General features: G+C 43.8%; 1 pseudogene; it reads right to left on the bottom strand.

Moving 5' to 3' along the window:
- Window positions 1-705: 705 nt before the first annotated feature.
- On the bottom strand, window positions 706-1290 carry LOC138247036 (serine/arginine-rich splicing factor 7 pseudogene; annotated as a pseudogene).
- Window positions 1291-7144: the final 5854 nt, after the last annotated feature.

Here is a 7144-nt window from a genome sequence, read left to right as displayed (position 1 = left end):
AGGAAGAGAGCACAATCAACTGGGTTCCTGCTTAGCAGGATCCCAATGAAAACAGTCCAATCATACTGATATCAGGCAAAAAGTGAGCGTAACAATGCAAAAAAGAGGGTACTTTCCTTCAGTGCTCTGAACTTTTTGTAGCTTCTTACAAACAAGCTCCTGCTGTAATCATCTGTTGTGACATTGAACTACTCTTGTATAGAAGTTGTCAAGATAAACCATTATGAAGGAGTGGCTGGCCAAGTTCCCATACAGCTTTTGCCTTTACTCCAAGTGGGCGGGCAACCTACATGGTTTAGAGTAGAGTCCTTCCCTATATACACTCTCAAGCTGTATACATAGCCAATAGAGCTCCCACAGCATGTACTTGATGCCGTAGCAAGTTTTTTTGCTCTATGTATTTCCTGAAAAGCAGCCACCATGTATACAGCATCAAGTACTCTTTTAATATCCAGATACAAAAGCACAGTCAGACGGCAATTAAAAACAAAATAAGCAACTTTCTTTTTTTTTTTTTTTTACGAAGAATCACATAATATTCAAAAAAACAATCTTAACAGTATACAACTGAAAACACCTATCTGGCCAAATGGCATCGACAGTGATCACAAAATATCATACAATCTTCCGAATATCGGGGGGGATTCACCCAATTTCTTGCTTCATTCTGAACTGGCACTCCTTGCTGGACTTGCCAAAGGTGAATTACGTTTGATTGGAGTTATGGATCTGATTTTGACCGATTTTATCTTCGCTGAAGGAGCGGTACCTACGTGGAGATCTGCTAAGTGATCTAGATGCAGACCTTTGAGAGCGAGACTGTGTTCTTCTGCCACGGCTTTGGCTGCATGAATGAGAATACATTCTTCCACAGGACCTTGAGTAAGATTGAGACCTTGACCTGCCACTCCGTCTGCGGCCAGTGTATCAATGACAATCATAAGCACAGTGCCCTTCCTCTCCACATTTGAAGCACTTGTCAGCAGGATCGTAGGGGCGTCTCAATGGCGGTCGGTCATATTAGAAGCGACGAGGCATGTCTATTGACAGTTCCATCAGTCGCCTTGAGCCACAGAGAACCTTTTCATCCAATCCACGAACAGCATCTTCTGCATCTGTTGGATCTTCGAACTCCACAAATGGAAATCCTGGAGGATTCCTTGCTATTCACACGGTTCTCAATGGGCCATAATAACTGAAAGCACATTCCAACTCTTTTCCAGCTCCTGTTTCATAGTTACCCACAAACACCTGAGTTTGTCCGTGGTAGCACCTGCCATACCCCGACATGATTCCCAGACAGCCGATATCTGCCTTATGGATTCGCTTCCAGTAGTGAAAAGGCGCTTATCAGCGCATCAAGGACTCATCAATGGCTATATTCTTTCTAGGGGTATAAACCTCTGGAAACCTCTTAGACATTCCACAATAGGCTGAATTTTGAACAACCTGTCCTGTCTGGATGGTCCTGGGGCAATGCAGCAGAAATATTATTGAAATTCAGCATACGCTGCAAAAGTAGATCTCTGCCCGTGTATGGTGTGAAGATGGGCGTTACCCAAACCGTGTGGGAAGACCAGTAGGACTGCATGGATGACTTGTGCACTAGCCCTATTTTGAGTGTAAAGCCTAAAAATGTCTTCAGGTCTTCAAGTGAAGTGGCAGTCCACCAGAGTGCCCTGGAATGAGGCCCAAGAGTACCTCCATGCTCCCTCAGAAATTGTCCTGCATGTACATCTGTTTGCCGCACAAATTTATCAAGAAGGTCATCATCTAAAAAGAGCTGTACATAGTCAAACGACAAAAGGTTTGCAGCATCGACTTCACATCCAGCATCTCCAGTGAAGAGGGGAATTTGGGCCTGCTCTAAATTGGGGGCTGTGAAGGGAGCAATCAGTCTGTGCTTGCCGCTGCAGTTGCCTACTCTCTGGTTTGGTCGACCCTGCAATGGTTGCTCCAGTGCACAGACTGCGCTTGTGAAAGAACATCACAACTGTTATGACCATGTTCCTCAGAATAGCCGGAAGACAAGTCATCAGATGGAACTCCGGCAAATGAAAAATCACTTCCAGGTTCTGCTTTAGTTTCCTCTCCCTCAGATGCTGACTCAGTTTCTGATCCTACTTCAAAGATATCCTCCAAAAGTTGAGTTAGGTCCTGGACAGCCTTCATTTGCCATCTCTGCTTCCTGTCTAAAACCCTCCTTCTAAAACACTATCTTATGTAGAAGGCAAAAGTATGATTTCAAATCGGTAGGTGGGTGATTGCGTATGTGAGATGTGTGACAGTAAATATACAAAAACACCTATCTTTTGCAATCCAGCTGCAAGTTCTCCAAAGACACTAAAAAGATAAAAGAAAGACAGTATTACTTCATCTTGCTACATACCCAATACCACAGCATACTTTTGTCATGGCTTATACAAAATGTTATTGTTGGGGATGCTTCTGAGCCATTTCCAGTATCAAAGAAATTTCCTGAAGCCAAAAATCTACCTTTGAGCTCAAGAAGCACAGATTCACAGCTGTGCTTCTTGTGAAAAGTCGCGGTGTCATAACCAGTTTCACTCCAACTATGTGGCAGAAAAGCATCAAATTATGCAACAGGGTTGACTAAAATATGCATTGAGAAAAGGCAAATTACGGGCATAATGTACATTTCTTGATAGTATTACTTAATTATTGTGTGATTTTGTAACATTATAGTGTCTGGTTAAAGATTTCACATCATTAGTATCAGTTTAGCAACAGAATACAGAAATGGGCAACTGAAAGATGACCAGTCAACCTTTGTGCAGGGCCTTCCACCGTGTGTCACTACATTATAAGTAACCTTTGAGCTATTGTGGCATAAAGTGGCAAATAGAGCAATAAGTGTCCCGCCCCATGTTTCCCCGCCTCCCCCACCCCAAAGAAAAACATTTTTGCAACAATATATTATACAGCCCCGAATGTGGGGTCGACCTATGTGCTGAGGGCTGACTCCCTAGCTACATTTCTTTCATTTGTTTTTGGAAATGTGTGGTTTCCCCTGCAGGTCATGATCACTTATTCCAAGGGAAAACACATTTCCCAAAAACATTTGGTGCCAAATGGCAGCCCCCTGACAATTTCATTTTTTCATTTTTTGGGGGGTGGGGAGGCATTTTTTCACTTTCCTTGGTGGTGTGATCATCGCCCCCCCCAGAGGAAAAAACATTATTCATTTTTTTACCATTTTGCCCCCAAAGGCTGCCGGCCTATTAGTCATGAGGTCCTTAAACCTGTGGAGGCATCGCGGTCTCTAAAACCTCCACCGGACAGTGGAGAGAGCACTCACCTTTTGGCTCCTCCATCGGGAATCTGTAAAGTCAGAGTGCCTTCCGTATAGCTGATGTCACAGATGTGTGGGGTCAGGGGCTGAAGCGGAAGCAATTCCACTTCCCCCTGCCCTTTTGGGGGGGAAAAAAGGAATACTCTTGTTTGAATTGTGCAAGCACAGGAGGATCCTTTACATGCCTCCCCAGTTTCAGCCAGTGACTGATGAATGTAATGGAGAGGTTGTGAGGTTAGTCGTTAGGCACATACTCACACTTATTTTTGTCTCATTTAGCTTAGGTCAGAGGCCTGTGACCCATCACAGAGTGATTGTATTCCTTTTATTATTACATTTGGAATTTCTTTACAGAATCATGATTACTGCCAGTGATCTGATATTCGGCTTTCCATTTTTTGATGGCTCTTTTGCATCAATTCTAAAGTTGTAAATTGACCTGTTACATAATTTGGCTCGCTCTTGGTAGGCCTGGCTTGTCGAGGTGGACATGTTTGTCTCTATTCATGTATGTGTTTTAGCATGTTTAAATTAGTTTACAGCTACATTAATTGTAGGGTTTTATTGTTAGCCACATAGCACCCTTTAGACAACAAGGGGGGCGGGAAGGTGTTGTGAGGTTTGTCATTAGGCACATACACATATTTTTGTTTAATTTAGCTTAGGACTGAGGCCTGTGACTCATCGCAGAGTCACTTGGCATTTTATTATTTTTATTATTTTGGGGAGGCATCATTTTTGTGGTGATGTTTTATTATTCTTATCTATTGTCCTTCTCTGCAGAACTTTGTTATTCAGTGCTTTGCACAACATTTCACTTTGTGCTTGCATCAAGGCTACATATGATAGGTTCCCTGGTATTGCCGGCTCAGAGTACAGTGTCTTCTTTACACAGAATGGGACATGTTGTCATGTCAGGGCAGCTCCTGGAATAACACACTGTTTATTATAAAACATGAGGCTGCCTTAGTATCCTTAGAGGGGACATTCCAGTCAGATCACCATCTTATGCTGTCTGTCGCCTTTACAGTTTCTGCAGAAACGTGGCGCTTCCTCTTCTGTCGTGGAGGAGGATTTCCAGCAGACTACCCAACCTCTACTTTACCTACAACACAGGTATGGGGCTAGTGCTACACTCCCAGTACTAGATGGAGCTAGATTAGAGCTATCACTGCTACTTGCTCTCATGTAGGAATCCTAGTAGTGTGTGTAGGAGTATTGGTGATACTATTGTGACAAATATGGTGGGACTGTTTCTATGTTTCACTCTATTAGTCACCATTGTAATAGTGTCTGGTTTCATCATCCTTATAATCACACTTCATGTCTTTTCACATAGAATGCATTTGCTTCAGTAAACACTATTGAACCAAGATATGCTTTTGCCTGTCATCACGTGTGTGAGACTTGTGTAAATGAGAGAACTGGGTATAACCTGCTTCCACCACAACTTCCCTGAGGATTCTAAGAGTGTCATGCGCTGGGCTGCCACAAATCACTTGTACCTACGGTATCTGTTATGTGCTGCTAGCTAGCCAAAAGGATTGGGCGACAGCTGCCACAAGGTTTTGGATCAGACTCAGTCCCCAATACTCAGTGATGCTGCCACCCAAGACTCAGCAGTCTTGTTACTTTGGTGAGAGTCACAAGACGAGGTAGGCAGCCATCGGCTGCACTACATGGATTAAACCAGGCCACTGTGCAGTGTGTGTGTGTCAAAAGCATGCCAAATGCAAGCCTGTCTGCACTTGTTTGTGCTTGCCCCATACTTCTCAATGACAACGCTATCTAAAGGTGACCAGTGTTTCATCTAAGTACATGCTAGACCCTCGTTGCAAGACAACATTACAATTTAAGAGCCTCTTACTGCCTATGCCCTTATCCTCTATTAAAAATGTCCCCATTTTCCTCAATAAAACATTTATAACGTTTTTTTTCGCCTTGCTAATAAACATGTTCTGATCTGCAGTAAACAACTACAAAGCCATTTAAAGATTTAATTATTGATCCTAAAATGGATATTTTTAGCCTTACTGAAGCCTGGCTTAAAAACAAATGCAGTCTGTTGGGACTCCATTCGTGAGGGGCTACTGGGCCCCAGTCATGGTAGTTTAGTTTGCTACTGGTGTCCTGAGGTTCATCCTACTATGCCTCTGCATGCTTGGACAAGTCACCACCCCTTGTGCACTTGACTGTGAGTGTAGTGAAAGCAAACAGTCATAGGTTTCTCACTGATGTATTTTGGGGTGCCTGTGTTCAGTATGTTGCCACCATCACTTTTTGTGCTACACAAAGGACTTTTGACAGTAGTCCTGTATGTGCCATGAGGGCATGCATAGTGTGTCCCACAATGTCACAGGCAATTTCAGGACCTTGCATAGTCAGGGATAGGCCTAGGCCTCAGTGCACATGGTCAGAATAGAGTGATGCAAGGGCCGAATAAAAAGTCAAGATACCAGATATATAAGCAGTTGAGCACTCGGGTCCGGGGAATATGCCCATATGTCATGCAGGAGAAATTACTCTCTCAGCAGATACCCTTCTGAGATCAGGCTTCCCAAATTCTCATTCCACCATTGGAGAAGTCCAGACTGGCAAAATCATGCAGAAAGTCCATCTGCATTCTCATGACCCACTATGACTTTGTGCGCCACTGTGCAATCTGGGCTTAGTAATGAGGTAGGCCATCTCAACAACTTTGGATTATCACCCATCATGGCCATGAAACATTTCAGTGGCTTGTGATAGGTCTGGACCACAACCTGGTTCTGGAACTTCCTTACAACCTGCACTATGGTAGCACATGCTTTACCACTCAGTTATTTTCCCTGTTGGGGAGTCTGTGTCTGATAAAGGCCACTGCTCACTCTATCCTTGTCATTGAAATGAACAAACAATGCTTGAACTCTCTTGCCTGGGGCATACATTTGTATAGTGAATGGATAACTTTAAACATGGGCCTTCAGTACAGGTGTATTGCACTAGGTTCTCTCCAGGTATTCAAAATCTTTCAGATGCTGGCATCCAAAGAGCAAATCTTCTTGCCCTCCTCATGCTCACAGTAGACTACAGAGGACTACCCCACATGGCACTTGTTTGCCTTTATTGTTAGTGTTGCTTATTATAACCTGCCCAACACATAGCTACAAATTGCTAAAGGCAAACATATCGCCTATGCAGGCCACACAGAACTCCTGAAGCCCAGAGAGGACATAGTTTACCAGACGCAGAAAAATGACAAGAACTTTCCTGAGCCCAAAGGGGATTACCCTAAGATAGCTAAAACCTTCAGGTGTTGAGAATGCAGTCTTCTCTTTGGCACTAGGCACTAATGAAATCAACCAGTAGCTACTGGTCAAATCAAAAGTGCTCAAGTAGCGAGTAGCACCCTGATAGTCCACTAGTTCATCAGTACTGGGATTCTGGTGTGCACTGTTCTTGGTCATTTCTTTGAGTTCCTGGCAATCCACACACAAGTGCAAGTCTGTAGATCGTGGCTTGAACACCAACACCTCTTGGCTGGCCAAGGACACAGGGGATGCTCAATCACCCCTGCATTCAATATCTTGGTAAGCTCTGCCTTGATTCACTCCTAGACTTGGTTAAACATCAGGTAAGCCTTGCTCATCCTTGGCAAGCTATTTCCTGTATCTGTGCCACAGACAGAGGTCAACTCAACCCTGGGGTCTGAGTAAGAAGATTGGAGAATTGTCCCAGCACCTCTCACCCCTCTTTTTCTGCTGCTCAGGCGTTAGCTGGGGGGTAAGGTGTGTCCCATCTACAAATCCATCTTTCACATCATCATGCAAGAAGTCAGGAAGGGGTTTGCTA

The sequence above is a fragment of the Pleurodeles waltl genome, chromosome 7, assembly GCF_031143425.1.
Source record: "Pleurodeles waltl isolate 20211129_DDA chromosome 7, aPleWal1.hap1.20221129, whole genome shotgun sequence".
NCBI classification, from domain to species: Eukaryota; Metazoa; Chordata; class Amphibia; order Caudata; family Salamandridae; genus Pleurodeles; species Pleurodeles waltl.
Note: the sequence above shows the minus strand (reverse complement) of the source record. Positions and strands in the feature narration are given on the sequence as shown.